The sequence below is a fragment of the Pezoporus occidentalis genome, unplaced genomic scaffold (assembly GCF_034315485.1).
Source record: "Pezoporus occidentalis ecotype Australia unplaced genomic scaffold, CSIRO_AGI_Poc_V1 ctg165, whole genome shotgun sequence".
NCBI lineage: Eukaryota > Metazoa > Chordata > Aves > Psittaciformes > Psittacidae > Pezoporus > Pezoporus occidentalis.
The window spans coordinates 843,886-870,386 of record NW_026913477.1 but is presented as its reverse complement, the minus strand read 5'-3'; the positions used below and the strand labels follow the sequence as shown (position 1 = coordinate 870,386).

General features: G+C 43.4%; 1 protein-coding gene across 6 annotated transcripts in view; it reads left to right on the top strand.

Moving 5' to 3' along the window:
- NRK (Nik related kinase) overlaps nt 1-26,501 on the top strand; it is a 98,816-nt gene that overhangs the window by 4,774 nt on the left and 67,541 nt on the right. The gene's annotated exons all lie outside the window — the stretch shown is intronic.

Genomic DNA, 26,501 nt, shown 5'->3' with positions numbered 1-26,501 from the left:
GTTTTCATGTCTCTCTGCCACCACAGGTCAGATAAGTATGTTGGCTATTGTGCTGACTTACCTCTGTCCTATTTTTTTGGCGCTGTGGTTATTTTCTCTTTTTCAAAATTATTTAATAAGTGGTTGGCACAAATTAGCATCAGTGATGGCTAAATTTGGCCAGGAGTGAGTGGAGAGCTCAGCTGAGACTAAACCAGCAGAAGTCTTCAAGACAGAGGTGCCAATTAACCTTGTTCTGCAGGCAGGCTCTGAAGTTTTTGATTGCTGTTATTACCCTTGTCACTGTGATATCAAAGCAGAACTACCTGTCAGGAAACTACAGCAATTAAATGTTGTCTGCCATGACATGCTATGTACACTGTGCAGTGCACACCTTTATTTGTAAGAACTTGCCTAGAAAAGTTATTTTACTGTGAAGCCTTTCCTAAGCATTATCTAAGAAAAAATAGATGTGATAAAGTAGGAAACTGAGTCTTTGTGGTTCCCATTTGGAGAAAGAAGACTGAGGAAGGAAAAGGCCGTGCTGCTGAGCCCTTGGAGGTACATCAGTAGAGTAATGGCACTGGAGGAAGCTGTCTCATCTTGCTTTTCCCTCGGATCCCACTACTGACACGTTCCTGCGTGATGAGTCTTTGTACTGGTGCAGGCTCTTTCTGCACTGGTCTCCTTTGCAGGAAGAATGCAGAGGGAAACCTTAATGTAGAAGTGCATCACTGTTCGTCTTTTTCCAGTTCCAGCGCATTGAATGCGTGTTATGTTTCGGTGTCCATCTTCTAGTGGCAGACCTGCTGTGACTGGGGTTTGGTTTCTCTTCGAAGCTATAGCTGCTCTTTCAAAGGTTATGGAAAACCCTCTACAGAAGCAGTTCTGGGGAGTTTCTGCTTTCCCATGTAACATTTTTTTTTCATTTATGTCAGAAGCGGGATCTTTCTCATGGAGCTCTTTGTCGCTGTGACCAAGTCTGTGTTGTTTCTGAGATTGTCATTGAGATACTGAGGTCACTACTAGTAAACTAAATATAGAGAATCAGGTTCACATGGACAGATTGGAAGCCAGGAGACAGTCAGGGGTGCTGTTGTCAGTGTAATCAGTTTTCTGCCTGTAAAAAGATCGTAAAGCTCCTAAATGGCTTCTGAAATAGTTGCCTTTCTTTTCATGCCTGGATTCATGTCCTATCGAGAGAGAAAATATTTCAAGCTAGTGATTACTTTTTTTTTTTTTAAGGATGTTGAGAGTGAATTGGTTGCTTAATCAAGGCAGAAACGAAGGAGCAGCGTAGTTTGCTTCTCTGCTGTGAAAGACAATGTTTTGAGCTATTTTGTGGTTCACTAGATATTAGTTGCGAAAAAGTGTAAGAAATATTGACAAGACAATTAAAAATTATACCCAAAGGCTGCTTTCCACTGAGCATTCAAGAGACCAGAGTCGGACAGCTCTGAATAATGGACGATTTGAATCTCTGCTCATTCTGCACTTGGATAGGCTGCGACATCAGAGAGGTCCTGAGACACAGGGTCTTGCAAGGCTGAGGGCGCTGAGGGGACGCTTTGTGCACAAGCATCATGCGATGGAGAGATGATGGACTCTGTAACCCTGGCTCTGTGCAAGCACAACCATAATAAAGGCTTTGTTCATATTAATACATGTGACCACTGAATCTAGGGTTTTTTGCTGAGGCTCGCTTTGGGGATGGAGCTGCTCTTTGCAGGAGGATGACAGTGAGCTGTGCAGCTAAAGAAGACAGATGACAGCTGAGGTGAATGCAGTGTGTGCTCCAAACAGCAGGCAGTCAGCTTGGTCTCCATTGTGAATAATTTTCACACAGTCCAAAGCTCCAGTGCATTTGCAAATACCTCTGCAGAGGATGCTGAGCACCAGCTGAATGTACTTGGGTACGTTCTTGCCTTGAAACCAGAGCAAATATCTGTTTTCTCTGTGGGAAGGCAACTGCAATGGAAAAGCATCTTCTGACGTGACCCTAAAAAGTTAGGCTGTGGTATTCGCTTTTCCTTTTTCACTCCTGTGTAGTATGCTGTTCCTTCTGTACAGTGCTAGGACTGATGGAGTAAATTAGGGAATGCTTGAATTATTTTTTAGTTTCTCTGTTATAGGCTCATGATCATAAATATTTAAGTTATAAAGTAATCTCAGTTATCCACATAATATGTCATTAGAGCATGTTTTGTTCTTCAGAGGTGTCAGACTCTTCCATACATTCAGAAACTACACATAGTAGTTTGCACATAATCAAAGCACAGCTTATTTTAGGGTAAATAAACTATGTCCAAGATTACTGAATTGCTTGGTTGGCTGTGAAGATGATTCATAGGGCTATATGTTTTCATATATGCAGCTCCATAAAAATGGAAATAAAATTTAGAGGAGTCATCATTAGATTTGGGAAACAATGTTTAACAGATTTATTGAAGGCGAGTATTGTTCATACTGAATTATTCCACACCAGTTCCAGTTCAGTGTCTTTTTAAATTGAACGAAAAAGGTGTAAATTTTACCCATGGTAATGCTAGAGCTGTCTAGAAATGTTATAAAGGTGGGGTTTACATGTAATAACTGACAAAAGGCTAGCAGATCTTTTGACAACTGCTGAAGTAGTAGGATGTAAAAATGTCCATAGTGGCAACTTCAGCCTTTTGGAAATATGAATTAGATATTATAAAACATCAGATGGTACGCAGAAGTGTTGAGGTTTAGACTTTGTTGTCTCTTGAAATAACAGATTATTTGTTCAGTTAATTGCTGCCTTCCGGTAGCTGAAACCTGAAGAGCAGCACTATGTAAGAGGTGATTTTGACTAATGTTATGGAAGGTGGTAGCAGATAGTCTTGTCTGAAGGCAGTTGGAAGTGCATTTGCTGGTGGTTGGGAAAGTATGAGTATTTACTCTTTCATGCCTTTGTTTCCTGAACTTTGAAGTGCTGAAGTCCAGATTGTGTCCAGTGTCTGCACTGTCTCCACTGAATGCATGTAGGAAAGAGAAGTTTCTGAACTTCCCATGCACTGCTTTTTGCAAGGGCTATCCATCTTTCTGGAACCCCTTGAGGCCAGGGACCACAAAGACTGTGCTGGGGACATGACGTTGCTCTCTGATGTATGAGGGCCAGGGTTTGGGGTTCTTTAGAGGTGCTGATCATAAGAACTTTAAGACAGGGCAGAGCAATGTTTTGCATCATGTAACTGTCAGTGTCATCTGGGAGAAAGTGAGATTGCTGAAGGTGTTACTTACAAGTTCTTTGGTGTTGCTTCCTCCCTTGGCTGCAGCCATGATGCCTTGTAGCCCCCTCTTGCAGGCTGCCTGAGGAAGCTTGATTTGGGTGTTGCTAGGGTTGGCAGTAAAACCGCAAAAAAGAATGTAGGAGATTTATAAACAACACCTTTTTTAATTTGCTAGTACTTGCTACCTTACTGTGAAGAATGTGCTGTTAAAGGTGGTACCTTTGAAAGTACTGTGGAGCTCATGTCTGTGGCTATGTGGGCTGCTCTCAGGGTACTTGATACTGTGTCTTGCAGTGCAGCTATGACCATTCAGACCTGACGGTGTTGTGATTTGAATAATTATCTCCAGCAGGTTAATTATATGGATGCCCTGCTTTCCTTCCACAGTTGAACTCCATTGCTATGATGAGTTGGATAGTGACCATGTGTCACCCTTGATGTAGAACAGCTGTATCTTGCTCTGTGCTTGTGCATTTAGTAACAACTAAAATGTAAGTTTGGGGGGCTATATGAAGTACTTTTTGCAAAGACTTCAGCTGTTTCATGTTCTTTGAGTGGTGTGTCTTCAGTAGGAGCCTGGTAATTTCCTAGCTTTTAATTTTCAGTGCAGGGTCATTTTTCGAATGGGTGAATGGGGAGAAATGGGGCACTTGAAGTGGGTGCCATTTTTGGAGTGTTTGGGTCAGACAATTGCTCTTGAGCTTTGGAAGAGCCTGTGGAGCTTTGAGCTTGTAACTGCTTTGGTGTTTTACTGATTAAGATAAAAAGGAATTGCTCCTAATCCTACTGATTCAGCTGTGCTCTGAGAGTCCTCATCCTTCTAAAAGTGTTTTCATGGGCCAGATGAGGTCATCAGCAGCATCTGTGCAATCTGCTTGTTTTGAGAGGCACCTGACTGAGGTTTTGACTGTCTTAATGATGTGGATTAGCGCTCTCTTGGGGCTGGCATTTTTGAGTGGCCTAAGGAATGAGAAGGTTGTGTCTTTGGCAAGTTCCAGCACTGACGTTTTTTGGAGCATGATCTTACAGACTGATGATAAACCTTGACAGATTTGCAGCTGCTGTGTGTGCAGAATGGTTGTATCCTTAACAGAGTCTGAGGGCACGAGGAGCTTGAGAGATGCTCTGGTCTGGGACTGTGACAGTCAAAAGGGGAGAAGTGGCTTCCTGGTAACACAGTTGATGAAAATGAAGCAGTGGTGTTGCTGCAGCTTGGCAGAGGGTGGAAGCGAGCCTGCCTTCCTGTAGTGGCTCTGCCCAGCTGGTATTTTTATTTCTATGTAGTCACGTAAGACTCTGGATACAAAAAGGAAGCAGGTCTGAGTAGGGAAGTGTTTGGGGTTGTTTTGTTTTGCTTTTTAAATACAGCTGCTTCTTGGCACTGAACCATGCTTCAATTGTTGACGAGAGGTAGGAGTTACTCTACTGTTGCTGCGCAGTGTCAGGAGTGTACTGAAGCATAAATAAAACTTTTCAGTTTCTCTTAAACAGTTTGAAAGTCTGCTAAGTTTTTAATAGTTAATTTCTGTGAGCAACTGGCTGAAGAAATTGAGACCAAGTTGGGAGGGGCAGGGGGAAGCCACATGGGGGTTTTCTTTGAGCCTTGATGCTGCGTGGAAACAGTCACAAGATCATGCGAAGTTATGAAGTGTTAAAGTCTGTGGACTGTATTGGAAACTTTAACTGATGGGTGCACCCCCAGCAGTTACTAGGAGGTTAAATGTAACATTACAGTTACCTTCAGTGTAATCCAGAAGGTGAATATGTATAAGCTGAAAACTACAAAACTTCTGGGGGTGGGTCAGAAGTAGCCACCTTCCGAAAAATGTGTTTTGGGGCTGAAATGCAATTTCAGAGCCTCCAGATTCCTTCAGAGACGTTAAAAATGTCACATTGTCTTGTGGTATTTTGCTATCATTTGTGGTTAGTTACAGTTTTCAAGCCAATCTTAGCCTTCAAGGCACTGAGATTTTGGTAAGTAAGGAAATCAGTTATTCGTTACAGAAATGACAAAATGCTACTCTCTGTTTCACTCATGGTTCATAGAAGTGCTTGTTTGTCTATTAATTTTCTTTATTTTGGTTTTTAGTAGCATAGCTGAGTATTTCATCCATATGAAAACTAGTTGATTATTGTAGGCAACAGTATATAAAGGCACATTCCTGTGGTGTAGAGAATGGAGTCAGCAACTCATTGTGTCGATCCTTGGTTCAGTAGTGCAAACAAGTAATGGAGATTGTCTGCTAATCCTGGCAGTAGGGATCTCTTTCAGGAATAAGTCTGAGCTTAGTATGTGCTAGTGCCATTGTAATAAGATCTGAAATGCTGTGGTGCATATGAATGGGTTGCCTTGAAGGCTTAGTGTCTATAGCTGTAGTATCATTAATACACTAGAGAGGCACTGTTTGGTGTTTCAGTATTTAACTTCATGCTTCTGGTTTTAATAACACGTATGAAGTCTGCATACTACTGGATGTGCTTCTTCTTCTTCTGTCAGTTGTCCTCAACTCCTAAATGCACTGTCATGCATGTCTGCTTTTATTAAAGCTTCCGTAACACCGTGGTGGTCCTTCTCCTCCTTCACTAGAAAGGCTGTGGAGTTGGCAGTGCACTCTTGCAGCAAAGAGAGCATCCTGTGCCTTGGTAGGTCTGTAGCAAGCAAATAAGGGCACACTCTTGCTAGGCCACGCCTGGAATACCGTGTCCCATCTTTGCTCCCCCAGTGCCAGAGATACATTGGGAAACTGGAGAGGGTCCAACAGAGGGCCACCAGAATGCTTAGAGGGCTGAAGAACTATGTGCATGAAGAAGGAAAGGCTGAAGGAATTGATTTTTTTTCAGTCTAGGGAAGAGAAGGCTGAGGGCAACCTAGTCACAGTCTTCAAGTGCTTCAATGATAGTCTGTATAGAAGATGAAAGTACAGAGATGCATGGAAGAAGAGGAATGAGGCACAGATTGCTCAGGGAAAAGTCCATCAAGATACCGTGACATTAGTGTATTATGTGTATTTAACTGTCAGAGCCAGGAGCATTTTTTCTCATATCGTGGTTTTTTTGGCAGTTGTTTTGGGGGGTTTAGTTGGTTGGTTTGGGTTTTTTTTGTATCTTGGCTTCCCTACTTATTTGTATGGCAATACCAAACTGTATTGAGCGCTAGAATTTAAAATCATGGATCATACATGTGAAATTAATTAGCAAATGGTGAAGTCCTGGTTCTAGTTAGTGAATATTTCAGAGGAATTCAATTAAGATTTTGAGCTGTAGAACTAGTTTATCAAAAATAGAAGAGTAAGGATGTGAAAAAACCTCTCAGCTGTGGAGTGCTTTTATACAATAAAGGCTCTTTGCCTGAGCAGAGCAATGTACAATAATTAGATGTGCCATATCACCCATTAGAGAGTAGTAAAATCCTTGCAAGTAATTTGTTGGCAGGCCTGCCACTTCCAGCTTTTCCATGTTTTGGACCTGAATGCCCATATGGGAGACAGCAATACCTTTTCATCCTAAACTGGTGACATTTTTCAGCCCACGTTGCATAACACTTCAGATGCTGGCACTGGGACATGCTGTTTTGAAGGTAAGAGAACATGCTAAAAATGCACTGGTGATAACATGAGGACAGTAGGAAATAGTTCAAGCTCTTAATTTCTCACTCAAGCAGTTTGAAACACTTTAAGCACCTCATTAGTGATACTGATTTTGATACTTCTGACTGCTCAGCAGCAGCCAGAATCAGGCATGACGATTCATATCAGTGACCAGTGCTTTGTGTCTGAGTTTTACAATATCTGACCTACTCAGAAGTATTTAATTGTGTATGTTATCTCTTCAAAATAAATCAGTGGGGTTGGAGGAAAACTTGTAAGAAATTGTCTATTTGCAGTGCAGAAAACTTCCCAGACACGTAATGAGTTATTTGAGGTAACAATTTTAAACAGAAAACATAGTGTGTTGTTTATAGATGTTTGTAGCTGTAACTTTTGCCCTGTGGGGGCCATCTGGGAGCAGTTCAAAGCACTACTGTGCTTGTGCAAGAAACATTTCATATGTGCTCGGTACTTGAGCACTTGCAGTGCTTGGGCTAGGACTAGAGCTAACTTGTGGCAGTATCAAGCCCATTGTTGTGTTGCTTTTCAGGACCTAACTGAAGTAAATAGCATTAAAGATTGCTTTTGTTTGTTACTCAGATGAAGCCATGAACTGTCCTGCAAACTGCGTGCCGATTTATGTCCGTATAAAAGTTGCACAGAAGCCTGCCAGGTCAGGCAGTGAGGCTTTTAGCACTGGGGATGGGTTGGAGCAAGTCCAGAGGAGGGCCAGAAGGATGATCAGGGGACTGAAGCACCTCCCGTATGAAGACAGGCTGAGGAAGTTGGGGCTGTTCAGCCTGGAGAAGAGAAGCTGTGAGGAGACCTCAGAGCAGCCTTCCAGTATCTGAAGGGGGCCTACAAGGATGCTGGGGAGGGACTCTTCATTAGGGACTGTAGTGACAGGACAAGGGGTGATGAGGTCAAACTTACACAGGGGAAGTTCAGGTTAGATATAAGGAAGAAGTTCTTTACTGTGAGGGTGGTGAGGCACTGGGATGGGTTGCCCAAGGAAGTTGTGAATGCTTCATCCTTGGCAGTGTTCAAGACCAGGTTGGATGAGGCCTTGGGTGATACGGTTTAGTGCAGCGTGTCCCTGCCCATGGCAGGGGGGTTGGAACTTGATGATCTTAAGGTCCTTTCCAACCCTAACTATTCTATGATTCTATGAGGGATGTTCCTACAGCTTTACCCTGGCATGGTCAGCTGGTATGGATGATTACCACAGCGCCTCTTCTATGCTATCCAAATTGCCCAGCAAGCAACAGTGGCCAGCACCAGGCAAACCACCAGCTACATGAGGTGTGTGGCACAGGGGAAGAGGGGTGGGTAGGACAACCAGCCAGCCTAGATGGCAGCAGAACCTGTGCCACTAACAACATGTTCCTTGTTCTTGGTCCTTGGAAGAGCTCCTCCAGAAAGCATGACTCTTACCTCCCAGAGCCATGTGGATTCACTCAGGGCTCTCTGATAATGCTGCTCTGAAGTTATTGGGAGCTTCACAGCTCCAGTGCTCTGGAACTAAGCAGTGTTTGGCACAGCTGTGATCTTTAAAGCCAAACACGGCTGGCTCTGGTGCTAGCACGGCTATTCAGGCTGCAGCCTGGATGGACAGCAGCAAAATCTGGTGGGACACTTGTTCATCCTGCCCTTCCAAGGCATTTGTGGGGAAATGGAGTTTAAAAGCCAGTTTTCATTGTCAGCTCAGGTCAGACAGCTTGCTCAGTCAGTAGACACAGGTGCAGGTCAGCCCCTTGTCCCATCATAATGAAATTTCCAGTAAGTAGTTTTAGATTGTAATGTCCAATTTCAATTGTAAAATCCATAGATGTGATAAAATTGTCCTTTTTCTGTCTGGTATTCAGCTGTTCTCAGGCTGCTGGCCAACAGTAATTTTCTTGGCCTGCACAAGTCTGTGAATGTGGATCTTGGGAGTAAAACTAAAGAAGAAACTATTTTTTAGCTGGCTGTTGTACATTTTTTTATTATTATAATTATTTAAAGCCCTTGTGTGTTATAAACCTGCCCTTGCAACCTACTGGCTTTGTGGGATTCCTGAAAGGTTTGTAAGATTTGATTTAGAAGCACCTTTACAAAGGTCGTTTCTTCCCCATTCCTTTCTTTCTCCCCATGGAAAGATGAAACTTCAGTAACTTCTGAGGTCTCAGGGAGTGAAGAATCCAGAAGACATATTTTGTAGCAGCTTGTGGCCTTTTCAGGCCCTGCACAGATACTGTTATTAGCTAACATGTAATGGCTTGCCTGTGGTCCTGGCAGTGCTTTAGGTACTGCCTTCATGTAAGAAATACGCTTTTTCATGAAGGTAAGAGAGGGGTTGCCTTGGGCAGCTGCAGTTCAGGAGATGCAGCTTTTCTTCCTGCCTCTGCCTCTCATTATTGCTGGAAAACACATAAATTTGCTGGAAATGGAGCTCTCCTTGTGACTGTAGCTGCTGAAATGGAGGCAGTCCTTGTTTTTTGTAAAGTGCCTTGGGATTCTGGTTAAGAGGAACTGGTGTACTTACGGAGGTGACTTGTGAGAATTGGTTAGCAGCCACTTACTGAACAACATGTTGTTTGAAAACAGTTTCACTCGAATCAAAACATGTTGGGTTCAACAGAAACGTTAGAAGGAAGAATTTCAGAAATGAGCTGGCTTTCGTTTTCAAACTTTGTTGCAGAAATGTCAAAACATTGCATTTCATTTGCTTCACTTGAACAGACATTTTCATTTAGCAGGATGTTTGATACTTCATAGATTGTCTTTAGGACTGCAGACTCAAAACCAAGGTACTGTCATACTGAAGTAATTTGGCATTAACAAAATAAACGTCAATTAATGTAAATTCTTCTGACTTTCCATTCTGTGAGGAGTGTTTGCAACCAGAGTGGGACTCATTGGCAAAATCCTGACATTTTCTTGAGGCTTAGTGAATACTGGAATTGAGCAAATTCTGTTTTCTGACTCTTCAGTTGTGCAGTTGCTACATCTGATATCAATGTTTTTGATAAGTTTTTTTTCTTGTATTTCTGTTATTAAAAGTGGGGACATTTTGAGGAGAAGGGCATGAGAGAAAGCGTGGTGGCCTTCTGAAAATATTTATTTTACTGAACTTGAGTAGTCTTCAATCTTTCTCGTTTATTATGCTAAATTTTAGTTTGGATTTTTCCTAGTAGTTAAAAATAACAAAAGAGCAACCAACTTACTGCTTACTTCTGCTGTAGTAGATTTGTCTACTCTTGTTTTACTCTTGGCTTTAAACCTGTGAACAGTTATACTGAAATATGCAACAAAACCAACATAAAATAAATATGCACATGGCTTGGATAATGGACTCTCAAATGTATTATTTACACAGCTTGTCAATGATGTTGTTATATGGAAACAGGGAAGAGCCAAGGAAAAATAGTTTTGCTTTAATATTTGCTTTTTCCAGTATAAGATGAAATATTGATCATAAGAGGCTCCTTGCAAACATTCTTTCCCCAGAAGCCAAATTGTATCAGCAGATATCCAATTGCCTTTTATTAATATCAGAGGGTAGAGTTAGGTATTGTTGACCAGCATATCCCTGCTGCTCTGAAAATCAAATTGCTGTAAGTCTCCCTGTTTTTCATCAGCTGCTGACAGCAGGAACTGGTCCTGTGTGTGCGTTTTGACCTACAGAAGAGGACAGGCAGTACCAGTACATGATTTGAGTGCACCAGAGCATTCCTCCTGTGGGATTCTTTCTTGATGAAGGGTGATTTGTTTCCAGAGGCATTAGGGTATGTTTTGTCATCTTCCTCTGGGTGGAAGATTGCCAAACTGTGCAGGCAGGCACATTGACATTTGAGGCGCAGGGTGTGCCCAGTGAACCCAGCAGTGCGAATCCTGGGATAGCTTGGGCATCGCGGAGGTGGTCCGTGCCAGTAAATGTGGTGCGCTCAAGGTACATTGAGCTCTTTGTGCATGTGCAGATCAGCCTAAGTAGTTCTGATGTTTCCCAGAAGCGTTGAGCTCCTGGCTCACATGCTGTCAAGTAGGTGTGCACATGTTTAGGCCATAGCAGATTTGCTGGATGCCCACCTGGGATAGTTTCCTTGGCAGAAAAAGAGGTTGCATCTGTAGAAGCCTGCTCCCTATAAACCTGACTGAAGACAGAGAAAGGATGACAGAATAAAGGGAAGCACTAACTTTCCTGTTGGACACTTGAAAGATTTAAGTCAGAACTGTTTTGAATAGAGGAAGACACAAAACAAAGCCTGGAAACTCAGGTCCCTGATTCTATAGGCTGGAGAATAAAGTTAGAGAGGATTTAGGATTCACCCTTTCCTCTCTTCCTTCCTTTGCATCGTATTAGTTTCCAGGTACCGATTTGGTGAAAGACTTTGCGTGGTCTGTATCCCTAGCTTGTGTGTTGGACCTGTGTTTTCATGTTGGCCCACGAATTGGCAGGTATAGCCATGCGTGCTTTAGGTTTCTGCATATGTTTGCAAAGCACCTAGTGCATTCACAGGGCTGTTCAGATGGTTACAAGAAATGCCTGGTTAGGTTGTGTAATGTCATTTTGCTTCTCGCTTCTGCCAAATTCACAGTTCTATGACCAGGAACAAAAGAAAATGACCTTAATCAGCCCCGGATGATGCTTGGAGGCTGCATGGCGCTTGTCCTGCCTTGCAGATGAGTTTTGGATGTCATAATAAGTAGACTAAAGACAGCTTAGCTTTCTGAGTTCTTGGGGTTGCTCTGTCCTGCATTGTTTGCATTACAGAGTTGTGGCAGACCTCTGCCTTTTGATGTTATTAATATTAAAATAGGGTAAATCTTTGTACTGCAGAGATGCCTTGTATTCCCACTCTGGCAGGCTTGACTGCAGGGCTCCAGGCACTCCCACCTTTGCCACAGAGGCAGTGCAGAGCCTTCTCGTGGGAGCTGGACCAGGGCTGGATGGGGCTTGTAGGTGTCAGTGGAGTCCGGGATGGAGAGGGCGGTGTGCTATTTAAACTGTGATTATTAATGGAGAGCCTGGCTGGTTGAATCCTGTTGTGTGTGAATGCTGCTTGAACTTCCAGAACAGTTGTTCCCTCCGATTATGGGAGCATATGCCAGCAGTGGATTGTCCTTCCCTTCTGGCTTCCTTTACTGCTAAACAGGTCACATGAATGTCATCATACAGTGCCTAGTTATCTAAACCTGTTCATGGTCAATAGTCATTGTGTGAAGTCCCCAGAGACTGTATGATGCATTTTCATTTCCAGGGTTCTCCTTATAAAACAGGAGCATGATCAGAAAGGGAAACAGGGAAGCTGCTGACTCTTCATTTCCCCACCGCGGGGCAGGCTGCTGACTGTGTGCTTCTCTAGGTGTGTTTCCAGGGGTTGGTTGTGATCTGATGAGCCATGTCTGGCTCGTGCCCTGGCTGCTGAGGAGGACATTCATGTTCGTGCATCAGAAATGCCTGAAAGAACCTTTATTAGCAAGCAGTGTTTGAAATACAGGAGATGATGCAGAGGGCTTTACATCTTTTCTTTTTTTAATTATTATAATTATAATTATTGTTTTTATTACCCCCCCCCCCCCCCATTTGCCATGTCCACGTTTGCCATCAGCATGGCCGCTCATTTCTGTGCGTGCACTTCTGAGGTTTAGCGTTTCTAACCCACGTGCTCTGGACTGGGTTATGTGGATGCTGGTGTCGTTACATCATGGGGTGGTTGCCTGGAGCTAGTGATGAAGCATAGTGATGAAGCAGAACAGCAGCACTCTTGAGGTTTGGCAGAAAGCAGTCTCTTACGTTGTTATTCTTGACTTTCTTTTTTCTTGTCAAAAACCAAAGGAAGCTTTAGCAGGTAGAAGGTTGTTGCCTGGCCACAGAAACATGTTCTCACGTACGACTGCTGCAAGGGCAAAACCACTACCTGGGCCCACCCTGCCTGTGGCCACCATTTGCTGTCCCAGTTAGTGATAAAACCTGTGTTCTCACTGGATCATGAGATGTGAATATCAGGCTTACACCAGTCAGCTTTTTAATAGGCGTTGATTGCTGACTTTCCTAAACTCAGTTATTTTAAAAAGAAGAAAAAGCTGGTAACAGAAATAAATGGAAATTTCCAAACAACTTAGCATTAATCTCCCTCTTCAGTCTGAGCATTGTGAAACTGCATGGACAGAAATGGAGTTATGTGAAAGATCAGCACTTGAGGAAATGATGCCCAGTGTGGCTGGATCAGTGAACAGAAAACAGCAAACAAGCCCAGTGCAGGCCAGTGAGCATGTCCACACTTAACATAATTGAGCTGGAAATACATTTCTAATTAAAGCTGGCCAAACCATGTGTGCAATGCAGGTCTTTAAAAATTGCTGTTTAGAACCTCATTTTTTCTAGTCCTTTGTACATGATGTCATTTGTTTTACCCATTCAGAGTGACTAGAAAATGCTTTCTGCTCACCTGGCACTTGTTTGGTTGCAGAGTAAATGGCAAATAGCGATCAGTGCTGGGGAGCCAATTGCTAAAGGTGCCTTAGTAACTAATTTCAGAACCCCTTCTTGTTATAGTTATTTTCTTGTGCAAGCGTGTCAAAAATACACATTTTCTGTAAGCCTCAGCATTGCAAATGTGGAAACACTTTTGCGGTGTTAATGCCAGGACTCGAGGGAGTAGCCTACAAACACTTGAGAGATGGGTTTACATATCAAGGTGAATTCTGAAGTTGTTTAATCTCTCTGGCTTTTGAGGGAAGACTAAACAGTAAAACTACCAAAATACAATTGCTTGCTAATTTGTCCTTTCTTACCTTGTCCCCCAGCTCTGAACTCGGCAGTCCCAATTACTTTGTGGAGTCCTTTAAGATCTCTGCTAGCACATACACCTGTAGCCCCCACTTGCTTCTTTGCCACCCCAGATCTGACACTTGAGCGACTGCTCCCTGTGCAGATATAAGCCCCTTGGGCAGGAAGCAGCCTGTGCTGCTGCTGGCTGCAGATTGCTACGTGCTCCAGGGCTGGCCAGCTGGCAGGCAGTGTCAGGCAGGAAACCACTGAGCCCACTCTGGAGCAATGGCATTTGTCTCCATCTCCAATTTTCACAAAGCACACAGGAATTAAAACACCTTTGAGACTTCTTTCTCTCTGTTTTGGTTAAAATGGGCTGAAAGGTTAGAACATGGTCAGATGCAAGGGCAGCGCAATCACATACTCTTGTTTTCTTAAGAAACATGACTAAGCTTCTGTCTTTGATAGCAGAGGCAAGCTTGCACTCCCTAATACCATGTCCCTCCCTGTACCTAAAGGTTCAGAAACAGGAAGGCAATACAAAGCACTTGGGAGGTAGGTTTTCTGGTAGGGTGTTTTCGTATGCTCTTTGGTTATAATTATTTTGTTAATGCACTTTTGTTGTAAATAGAGACCTTATTATTTAAAGTTCTGTTATTTAAATACATGCTGTAGAGTTTCAGCTGACCCTGCAAAATTTGTCTGTGGTGTGTAATTGCCAGATTTATCCTAAGGAGCAATGAGCTGTTGGTGGTGTGCTTTGGCATCTGGTTGTGAATGATGGAAGATGCAAAGAAGCTGCAAAGCGAAGTTATTTTGAAACTTGGGGATGGTTAAACTTTTAGAGTCAATTTTGAAGTGAGTATAATTAGAAGAAGATGTTAAGGCAGAGATGCTAGTTTTTAGAGCTTACATCATACATGTAAACCAGATTTCAAACGCTTGCTACTCCACATTTCTCCAGCAAGCTGCTGGCATTAGCTGGATGCCTTGTGGAATGTTTAGGTTTTTTAGCTGTTTTGGTTTGATTTTTCTTGACAGCTGATTTGTGATGTGATGCAGCTGGTTGGACACTGTTAGTATTACAAGGTGAACAAGGTTCAGGGTTTGGAAAATGAGAACTGGGTTTCAGACTGAATCACAAGAAGGGCTCCAGTGAAGCTTCATTGATGCCTGAGTTTTCATGGACTGGGCCAGTGGATTTCCATCTCAGTTTTGAATATGTATATATGTGTGCATCTGCGTGTACTTTGTCCATAGTGCCTTGGGCCCCACTGTATTTGGTGCTGTACAAGTTTACAGAAGTGCCATTGCTGCCTGGGAAAGCTTCATGTACAACACCAACTGACAAACTGTCAGTGAGAGAAATCCAGTCAAATCTATATGCCTCTGAACGTAAATGTATGTGTAATCAGTCAGAATAGCAAGTGTTCTCTGTTTCCATCTGGCCTTCATTTGTAGCTTTACCAAGCAATTAATTCCACCAGGCAGTGAATGTTGGATAGTAGTAGTAGTGTAGTTGCTTGTCAGATACTTTTACACAAGTGGACACTCTGCAGTAAAGGTGTAGACTAATTTCTTCTGTCACACTCTGAGTCAAACCTGTGATGGGATCAGTGTGAGCACACCTTCTCCAACAGAGAAAGCAAAGAATATGCATGTTTTTCAGTGGAAAACTTGGTGCAAAGTAGGATTTGTTTTGTTTGATAAACTTGAGCTTTTATGGGACAAATTCTGATCCAGTAAATTCAACAGCAGAAATTCCTGTGGACTTCAGTGGAGCCAGAGCTTCATGTAATAACTCAAGCATTACAGGAAACTATCAGTAGCTGTTGGTGGGAAGTCCTACAGGGAGGCACTGGGAAGTGTGGCCAGCAGTGCATCAGAGGAGGGCACGGGGTCCCCAGCCTGTGCTGAGGCTCTATGTTTGTTTTACCCAAATGCCTGGTTCCCTCTGTAGTGCACTGCTTCATCTTACGCTGTACAAAATGAACTTGGGTTGTTTAAGCAGGGGAAGGCAAGGAGGTGAGAGTTTCAAAATCTGGTAAAGCTGTTCAGTGGTTAATTATAGGAAACTCTTGGTACCTTTTGTGACCAGTTCTTCCAGTGGTTTGCTGCTGCATTTCTTCATACGTGCTGTTAATTATGCCAGTCTGCGCTGCTTCAGGCTCTGCAGTTCTTCAGCTCTGATGTGTTTTAGCTATTTTCTTTAAATTGTTCTGCAGGGCTTGTTCTGTTTTGTTTTGTTTGTTGCTTTAGTTTTTCCTCTCAAGACTTCACTGTTCATTTCTCTCTCTGCTGTGATTGACTTCAATCCCTACAAGTAATACAGCAAATTGGAAGATAAAGTGCTGAACCGTAACAGCTTGTGGCTGTTCAGGAACTATTACTGCACATCTGACCTATGCTTTGCTCAAGAGGAGAAGCTTTGCCAGCCAGGCTTCTGCTGTATGAAGCTGATTAGATCAGTTTAGGGAAAAATAACACCAAGGCTCTTCTCAAATTCAGATTTTTTATTTTTTTTTTTCTTCAAGAAAGTGAATTTGGAAGCACTGAATCCTTCTTAACTCAATTAGAAAAGTGAGGTATACTTTTAAGAATAATTAGAAGGGGAGTCTGGTTTTATTTGGAGACCAGCTTAATACTGAAAGCCTTTCCAAATGCTTAAGTAATTGTCTCTTGAGCTTTGTGGACCAGCTAGCCAATAGAATTTTGGAAGGAAATTGTAATTGACTGCTGCTGCGAGATCAGTGCCATGGAGTTCATCTCTTACAGAGCTCATTCAGAAGTCTGGAGACTGACGTATTTTCTCACAGCCTAATTGTGTCCATTAACTCCCTTTTAATTTTTGGAGATGATGTGTCAAATAGAGCCAAATGAAAAGGCACTGAGAGCAGATGCTCTTTTTTTCCTCAGTTAAATGTTCTATGAGGACTTCTGTATGTGAGTGAACAATATGACCTTTCCCTGGGCAAACCTCAGATCTTCTGAACTCGGCAGTGGCACTCTGTGGGGTTTTGACTTCACGATTCACCTGGGGTGAAGAGAGTTGTAGGGAAGATATTTGCCTTGAAGTACTGAAGGAAAGGTTGAGAGACCCAAAGAGAAACCCAGTTAATGCCAGTTGTTACAGGCTGTCCTGTGGAGTGCCCTGTGTACTGTCTCATACAGTCCACCCTCAGAGAGATGTGTACCCACATGATATTGCAGTCTGTGTGAGAAAAACACCAGCAGAACTGGAATGAAAAACTAAATCACCTCTAAGGTTGTTGTAGCTCTCATGATCTAGGCTGGAACTTGCAGTCTGAGCTGTGTACCCTGCCTGCCTTTAAAAAAAACTAAAACAACAAAAAGCCAGCAGCAGTTTTAACCCGTGCAGAACCTTGTCCATGTTCTGCATTACGCATCAGAGAAAATCTAAATGTTACACTTATTGTCCACAAGAATGCTGAAGGGTTTTTAAAATTCAGTAATATAATTGCTAAGGGCATTCGAAGTTATGTTTTTGTGGGATAGAAAGCTAATACAGCCTTTCATTATTAGCATGTGTCCTGGAAGGTTGCATTACTTAAAACATGACTCTCATAACATGTAATTGCTGACCTCCAGAGCTTTGTAGTGATGGTGAGCCAAAAATCCTTACTTTGAGGGATTCCTGCTCCCTAAGCCTGGCCACCCATCAGCTGACCTCCTACAGTCCAACCCTCACTTCCTTTCAGCAAGATGGGGCTGGTGGGACACATTTAACTGCCCGTGACTTCATCCAGCAGAGATGTGCTGCGGATAGGTTTTCCCTGTGTTCCTGTAAATGGATGCACAAGTCAGGCAGTGAAAATTCACTGGGGTGAAAGGATTTGTACTTTTCCTTAGGCTTAGCTTCTTGACGGACCCAGGTCTGCAGGGTGAGAGCCTTCCAGGGCTGAGGCTTTTTTCCTAAACTGTTTGTTTTCCTGGATGAACAGACTTTTGGCATGGCAGACCTTTGCTGTCATAAATCACTGCTGGGCTCCCCAAGTGCTGAGCGGGACTGGCTCCGTGCCAGTGGGCTGTTGCAAACCTCGTGCCCTCAGCAAGAGGAGCCACAGGGCTCAAACAGCCGCATCCCTGCTGCTGTGCATCCCTGCTGCCCTGCACTGGGCAGCCGGGCTCCCTGCTGCTGGCTGCCACCAGCTCAGGTTTCCCCAAGGCAGAACATGGCTGGATGAAGAAAGCCGCCTGTGTCAGTGAAGCGTCTGCAGCCTTGGCAGGGGTAGCAGGCTGTGATGGGGTGTCTGAGGGTGGAAACCCAACAGAGTGTTTCAACAGACGTTAAGAGGCATGACATGCCAAAGGCCAGGATGAATAGCAGGACTGTTGAAATTGTTATTTATGCAAATACTGAAATTTAGGCTCAAACTAGGTTTTATGTCCCAGTAAATGGAGTGTAAGGAAAAGGGGATAACCTTTTCAGTCTCCTTCTCCTGTTCACTGTGCTGCTGTTTGAATTGCTCTCTTGATCCATCTATGGCCGCAAAATATTTCTTTCCTTGCTTGGTAGCAGCTCCCATTCAGGGGCCTTGCAGTTACCTCTGAAGTCAAGCACCTGGACTTTCTGAGCAAAGGAGAGCTTTAGTGTTTGTCTTCCTGAAGTATCTCCAGATGCAAGCCAGGTTGGGGCAGATCACAGTTGGTGAGAGTCTGGTCCTTCACCAGGAGTAGCTATGCCTTCAGTGCTGACCCCGAGCACAGCAGTGGTGGCCGTCAGTGGCATTAGCTTCCCAAGCTGTGTCTGTGCTGTGTACTGCAGCTCTCCATTTCCCACCGTCACCCACCAAGGGGCTACCCTGTTTTTTTTTTACCTGCCCCAGGAGAAGTGTTCCTACTCTTCCTTCTTGCACATTGTTCACATTGTTTAGAAACTTCAAATAGCAGGATAGTAGGGAATCTGAAGCATCATGTCTGCATGTCTGATCTAGATGAAGCTGTCCCTGCTCATTGCAGAGGGATTGGACTAAATGACCTGTGAAGGTCTCTTCCAACCCAGACTATTCTGTGTTAGCTGAATATGGAGAAGCCACAGGAGTAAGTACTTTCCTCCAAATGAGTCTGGAGCTGCAGAAGATTACATGGGATGTTCCGCTGCAGACACCACCCATTTCAAAACTCCTTTCTTCGTATTGTGATGAGCATCCTATTTTCAAATGTGCTTAATGCTTTATTTGGTCTTGCTAATTGCAACATTAATGACCTCTTTGGGAGCAGGTTTCAAAGTCCCAAAGGATCAGTCTCTAGCCCAGTCTTCTACAAGTACACAGTAGCCCTGAGTGGTTTGTGTTTTGCATAAGGATGGTAATCTGATCAACTGAACATATCAGTATTGCAAAAATGTGGGTTCTCAAATACGTGTTTGCAAAAAAGCTTGACCTTGTTCCTTTGTTTCATTTTCTTTTCCCACTGTCTGCAGTCAGACACAGACAAACATTAGACAAAGCAAACAATCTGTGTTTCCACTTGCACAATGGGAGGAAATAGGAACTGAAAGGATTAAAAAAAAAACCAAAAACCTGGACAGAAAAACTGCTTCTGGTGCCTCTTGGGTTTTGCAGTTCCTGAGGGCTGTGGTATTGACACTTGAAGTAGGGGTGAAAAAATGTCCTTTTCCTCCAGAGATCAGGATTGTTTGATCAGCTACCATTAAAATAAACCCCATCCATCTCTCTCTTCCAAGCAGTGAGGACTTGGGTAGAATTTTAAGTGGTTGATCGAAGTTATATGTTCTAATCTCTTATCTTAGCTAATCTGTTGCTATTTTAGTATATGGGAAGTCCTCCTATACTGCTGCCAATGTAGCTATGTTCTGTAGCGAGTTACAGTGATATTTTTGTTTGCTTGTTTAAGCATGTGACATAAATTGGGGCCCTGAGAGAAAGCAGTGATTTTGATTTTTATTTTTTTAACTCCTTACCCCTGAAATGTCTAGAACTCCATTTAAAAGAACTTTTAAAAACTATTATTTTCACTTTGAGGGGAGAGGAAGATGCACTAGAAAGGGTAGAATGACCTGTTCTGCACAGAAATAGAGCAGTGATGCTTGCTAAGAAGGGAACTTGTTTTCATTGCATATTGAAGTCATCTTTGCTATAGAAATTTGGTAACCTTTATGAAATTATCCTCTCTTTTTTTTTTAATTGAAATGCAGTGTAATATTTTTGAATCATTTTTATTTCTTGGTAAGTAGTGTATATATATATATCAATATTTCTTCATTAATGCAACATGCTTTGTCATAAAGTGCACTGTTATTAATTAACTTTTGTTCTTTATGTATCTATGTGCAAACACGTTGGATTTGACTGTTAATGTTCTACAACCTGAGTTCTGGGGCACGCGGAATAGTGTTCAACTTCATAGTGTGGTCTGAACTGAAGCGATAAATCTTTGCTAACTTCTTGGAACATATCCAATTGTAGAGTGGGAATTAGCATGTAGGAGAAAAAATCTCAGGAGCTCACTCTGATGCTGCAGTGCTGTGTGTTCTTCCTCTTGATAGCACAGAGTTAATGGCAGAGAAAGCTATACAGTTGCTGTTGAAAAAGGGTGTTTATGGAGGAGAGGGAAGGGGAAATCCATCAGCTGTCTGTGCTGCCCAAGTGGTTTTGGGTGAGACTGTCTGGAAGTTGGGTGCCAAATATGGGGGTAAAAGGGCAATGTATTGCATCCACATGGTCAGCACTTAGGCAATGCAGCTGGGTTGTGGTTTTACAGAAGTCCCTGCATCCTGTGCTGCTGGCATGAAAATAGTCACAAGGAATGGAGGGTGTGCTCCAGCTGGGAGACAGAGCTGAGGGCTACCCTAGAGGAGACCTGGAACAAGGCTCAGGCTTCCAAATCTCGGCATCTCAACAGTATCAAAAGGAGAGAAGAAATGCTCTAGGGGAATACAATTCTTTGATTTACAGCCCCAAAATCCAACAGACATCCAGAGATGTTGTGACAGAAATGCCACTAAAACTTTATAATGCAAATCAAAGTCAGCTTTCTGCAGCCTGAGTTGCATGATTAAAAAGATGAAGCTGTAACCAAATTTATAGCTGCATTCCCACCTAGCTGATGCTTACAAAAAAAAAAAAAGACTTTCTAAAACTGGTTATTATCTGCCCAAGGCTGTTGTGTGTTGTGGTGGGTTGGGGGTTTTGTGTTTGGAGCCTTTTCTAACTATCAGAATTGATGTAGATTACATGTCATAGTTTACAATGAAATGGACCATTTCTGAAATCTAGTGCTAGTATTCAGTGCATGACTGACCCCGAGCTCTGTTTCAGACCATTAACCAACAAAAACAAGCTGTAAGCTTCCAAGCTCTTAATAAAGTCTTCCTTCAAATTTATTCCCATCCTATTTCAAGTTTTGCATTACTGCTGTGCTTTTAGCTGAAGAGCTCCAGCCATGACTACAGTGGGTTGTCTCACATCATACCAGTTGCTGAGTCTTCCTGGTGGAGCTGTCCTATAAACTGTTTTCAGATGACATTTTTCAGCACCAAAGTGATACAGCCTCAGGTGTGCTAACCCCAACTGCTTGTTTATATTAGTTGAGACCCCAGGGGACAGCAGGATGCCTTGTTGTGAGCATCCATCGCTGTAAAACAGCGGCTGTGCTTTAACTGCAGTGCAAGAGCAGCCTATCTGCAGATTTTATGTTCTTGGGGTCCTCCTCCCTGCCATGCTAACCCATCAGCATGCTCTGGGGAGCACACTGCAACTGCATGGGATGCTGCTCTTGCCTGCCTGCGGTGTGAGCTGGTGTTCCCAGGCTGACCCTGGATCTGGTGGTAGCAAATGTTGCTCTCCTCTTCTGAAGAGCTGGGTCTAAGTAGAAAAGGTGGAAAGGGAAACAGAAAGATCATGACTTTGTTAAGGTCATGTGGAATAGGACATAGGGTTTCCTGGATGCCTATGCAGAGCATTGTTCATTTGATGCATAGTTTCTTAAAGGCTTTCCTTGTGTTAGCAGGATGGAAAGGGTGGAGAGGAGAGGGGTAAAAGGGTGGAGTCGCATCCTTGAGGGCACAGGAGGCTGAGCTGGAAGTGTACCAGCAACCGCAGGGTCACACAGATGTACGCGAGATGGGCCCAAAGTTCCTCAGTGGGTTTTGAACAGGAAACCTGCTTGCTGAAGTTCACTTTCAGCAAGAGCGTGCAGCTGTGCCTTCGCCTCTCTCCCAAAGGGCAGGTGGCCACAGCCTGCGTCAGTTAGCCCATAATAAGTGCTGCTGGGTGAGAAAGTCCTCTACCTCCAACAGCCAGGTCTTGCTTTCAAATACAAATCTTCAATATCCAGAGAAGGTCCCAGGAGTTAAGTTTGTGGTATGTACCAGTTGTCTGGATTATGCAGGCAGGCAGTGCTGTTAAGGGTCACCCAGGAGTCCCACAGCCTTGTGCAGAAGTGAGCTATTTGTGTCTGTGCACACCCTAAGTGCACTGCACAATGCGTATGCCTGATGGCAGAGTGTGTTTGATGTGAAATTGCCCTCCGGGTGGTCACAAAGATGCAAACTGGCCAGTGTCCAAGGCTTCTGGCATCTGGGAGGTATCTCAGCACATCAGCACCTCACAGCCTCACCAAAAATGCAGCTTTTTAACGGAGAGAGAAGTGAGGTTGTGCTTGTGGTTGCAGACAGGACATGGACGTAGTTCGGACTTCTGCATAGTCACAGCTACCAGCTTCTTTCTGCCTCGCTATCCTGCAGCAGGCAGCCCCTGCCCTTCAAGTGCACTTTTTCCTGCTGCGGTTAAATGGGGACAGCTTCATCAGGCAGACCTAGAAACACGTGGACATTAATGAGCGCGTCTTGCCAAAAAGGAAGTGTGTGATGGGAATGCCGTGGGCTGCCTTGGCATGGTGTGCAGCACTGGAACAGGACAGCTGGGTTGTGTTGTCTGGACTTGCAGTTGTGCATTTCAAATCTGTCGGAGTGTAAGTGGGGAGAGAAGGTGATGGGAGCTGTTTGCTACCCTTAGGAAGAGAGGTCTGTGCAGGTTCTGGGAAGGAAGCTGTAAAACCGAGCTCTCTGCATGTGACCCACAGCCTTACAATTTCAGGCATGTGTCACTGGGACCTTGGGTCTCTGGTTGTAATTGTGACCCAAGCCAGGGACTGCCCCAAGTTTTTGTTTGCACCTACCAGGAAGAGGTGTTGTGTGTGAATGCATCATTCTGTAAATACACTTAACTCATGTAAAGCCCCTTTATCAGCTAATCTCTTGACTGCTACTGCTGATACTCTTGTTTGCTGTAGATACAAAAATACATCTTGACCCTTGTAGAGGGCATAGATAAGCAGTTCCTCTATCGAATTGAGCTAACAAGGTGAATATGCATCCAATAGAAATTACACTGGGTGGTCTGTCCTATTCCATGTCAGTCTCCTTGTAGAGATAATGCAGGGTTGCAGCTCATCAGAACTAGATCTTTGGTGTTAAGCATCTTCTATAAATGTGGCTGCAATGAGCATGATGCAGAGTTGAAGGGTCTGTATGCTGGCCCCAGGTTTGCTGGATGTTACTGTAGTGACTAACTGGCAACTGCAGCAGAATCTTTATGCAGAAATACTTTCTGGAGGAGACGAGGAATTTAGCTGGACTCAAAGCTAATGGGAGAATTCCTTCCAACTTGGATACCTCATCATCCTGTAGGCAGGAACTTCAATTTTAGAAAGTCATTGAGGTTCAGAATTGTTTGTGTCTAGGCTCTGTATGAGCTTGGTAGCTTTTAATGCTATGTTCTTAGGTAGGAATACGGGTGACTCACAGATGGTTGTTGGATGTTTTGGCCGCATTCTCCAGAGTTGAAATCTGCTTTTAAACTGAGAATTTAGGTGAACGATAAAAACTTTTTTAGGGAAATGGGCCCAAGGTCCATTCCTGCCCTCTGCCCAGTTTCTGAGGAAATACAGAACAGACGATTTTGAATCCGGAGAGGATGGGCAACAGTGAATTGCGCAGAGGGCTTGGAGGGCAATGCGCCTTGTTCTTCCTTCCGTTTTGGATTAAATCACAAAGGTTGAACTTCTGTGTGTCTTATCACTGGAAGTAAGTGAATCTGTTGATCTCATTGGTTTGGAAACAGTTGCTCCTAGGGAAATCAAAAGGCCACCTTTTTCAAAACAATTCAATCATGCTCAGCTTGGTGACTTCAGTAGAAGGAGCAATGTGTGAGTTCCTATGAACTCTGGCTAACCACTGAGATTTATTGATAAATGAAAAACATAAGGGCTGGGCCCTTGAAACCTTCCCTTACTTAAGCACTAGTCTCAGTGTGTTACCAGAAAGCCCAGGGCTGGTTTCAGGATGTTTGCTGCTTTTAGAGATGTCAAGGAAAATGAGCTCAAAGCAGTTTGAAAAGGTTTGTGTGTTTTTTTTTGTTGTTGTTCTGAACTGCCAGCACAGTCACAGACTGTGCATTAAAGCAAGTGTAATGTGGAACACATTACCCTGCTCAGATCAGCAGCACAGGCTAATGGTTCTTCTCTATGTGAACATGCATGTCCTCTGAAAGCTTCACCCCTCTTAGTGTGGATTCTTGCTGTAACACACTCACTTTTTGGGAGGGAGGTTCAGTAGGGTGCCAGTGTGCAGCCATTACTTACAGGGACTGCTGGTGTTTGGGTCGGCTGTTGGGGGGGCTTTGCTTCAGCCCATTTTTTTCTTGTTACTGAAGAGATAGTGAAGTTCTGGGGAGGAGAAGGAATAACATTTAGGATGTTCCTAGTTATTTTGTCTCTGCTGACTGAACCTTTTCCTTTGGCAGTATTTAAATGAGAAGTTTTATTTGTGTCATTTGGATGATGTCAGAGGCAAGCAGAAATGATGGTGTGTGCTGTCCAAGTCTGCATCATTGCTTGTGGCGCACATTAGCAGGTACAGAGGCTCCTGACACATATTTCCATGTGATAACGGTGAATCCTTTGCTTTGGGAAAATGCGCAACTTTAATGAAAAGTAAATCTGCCAAGATGGTAGTAAGATCAGGATGTCATGATGAGAATGTTTTTCTGTAGATACACAGGTGTCGATACAATCTCCAAGATGCTTTTTCTTTTGTACACACTTTTAAATGACTTCATCCCTTTTAGATAATTGATGAAAGGCAGATGTAAATATATAGGTATGTTTGCACCTTTCCATGAGGTTAATCCACAGCCCTTTGCATTACCCTGCACAAAATTGTGCTGGTGGGTGAAGGTGAGGTTCTTCAGCTTAATGCAACCAGGAAATGTGGAAGACTTTTCAAGAGATTTGGTAACAGCTGTTGAAAATAAATGGAGTTGAGAGAGTGAGCAGGAATGTTTTTACTGCTCCTTTTCTTTCTGCCTCTTGAAAAGGGTTCACATTCTGTCGTGGATTAAGCTGCTCTCTGTTTTGTTCTAGGATAAGGAGTCTGAAAGAACATAAGGGTGTGAAGTGCATGTATCTAACAGAATTTGCTGCCATGTAAAGGCTGCTTTACCCAGTCGGCATTTATTGCAGGTGAGCAGCGATGGTTGGCTGCAGCCCTGTGTGTTTCCCTCAGGCTAGCAGTAGCCCTGCATAGTGTGAGGATGATGAGGCATTAAGACAAGGCACAGAGTGTGATCCTGCCCTCTCTGCACAACCTAAGCTACTCTTATCCAGCAGTCATCACAGTTGCAGAGATGGGAGCTTTCGGGAATGCAGGAGCAGGATTGTGTTGTGAATCTCAGTTAATGGGGGGGGGGGGGGACGACACACTTGTTGTGGGTCATGTTCACCTTTGCACAAAACCAAAGGACTTGCTGTTTTTCTTTGCTAGTTTTCCAAACCCTTTTGGGGGGATTTAGTATTCTCATTTATAATGGTAAAAGTGAGTGAGAGCAGCAGGTTTGCATGCAGTGACAATAACCTTGTCTGTAAAATAACAGATGTCTGTTATACAGGGGGACAGTTTGACCAGGTGTCATGCTTTGAAGTCAAAACTGAATGTCAAGCCTTTGTCGTGTCCTTATTCTGATGAATATTCAATACCAAATGCAATGGTAGCCTCATATTGATGGATTTAGTTTTTCAGTAAAGAAGCACATCTCCATGCTTCACTGCAATTATGAAAATCAGTGTTGGTTCTTGATGACATACTCTGCAGCACAGAAGAGACTCATCGTTTAGACGGGTTGGTTGCCTGCTAAGTGTGGTGGCCAGAGACATGGAAGCGTCAGTGTACTTGACTCCAGCCAAGCTCTGGAGGTATGTCAGGGTGCCAGCATGTCTAATGTGACTATGTTGTGGAAGGCCCTCTCTCACTATATTGCCAAGACATTCAATGCCTGGAAACATTTGCACACAATGGCCTCCAACAAAGGAGCCGTGGCTGTGCAGAGGAAGCTCCCTAACTGGGATTGACGTCAACTGGGATGGATGCTGACCAAGCACTGGCACTCATCACTTCCCAGCTGCACTTGGCCACGGTCATATGTGTCACTGGCCTGGGGAGCGTGTGTGCCATTTGTCTTCCTCCTGACAATGTCTGAATCCTATCATTCTAGTTTGTGAGAAAGAGCTTTGCAATCCCAGGAGTGTTTCCACAGAAAGAGGACACTTACAAAGATACAAAAACTCAGCAGGATTTAATTTTGTGTAAAAGAAAACATGACTGTGACATACTGCCTGAGAATGAGGAATCATTTTTCATTGATGCAAAATTGCTTAGTCTTAGAAATAACACTCGTAAGCAGTTTTGTGCAGATAGAACCTGGGTTTTAAAATGACATCAACACAGCTTTTAATTTTGCAGGTGTAAATTGCACCTGCAAATCATGTTGTCTGCAAACTTCAGCATTTCATACTTGATTTCCTGATTTCCTATGGCTTGCTTAACTGATGTCAGTTATTTCAACGTACAGCTTTGCAAGCACTACTATTTCAGGAATGAAACTGCAG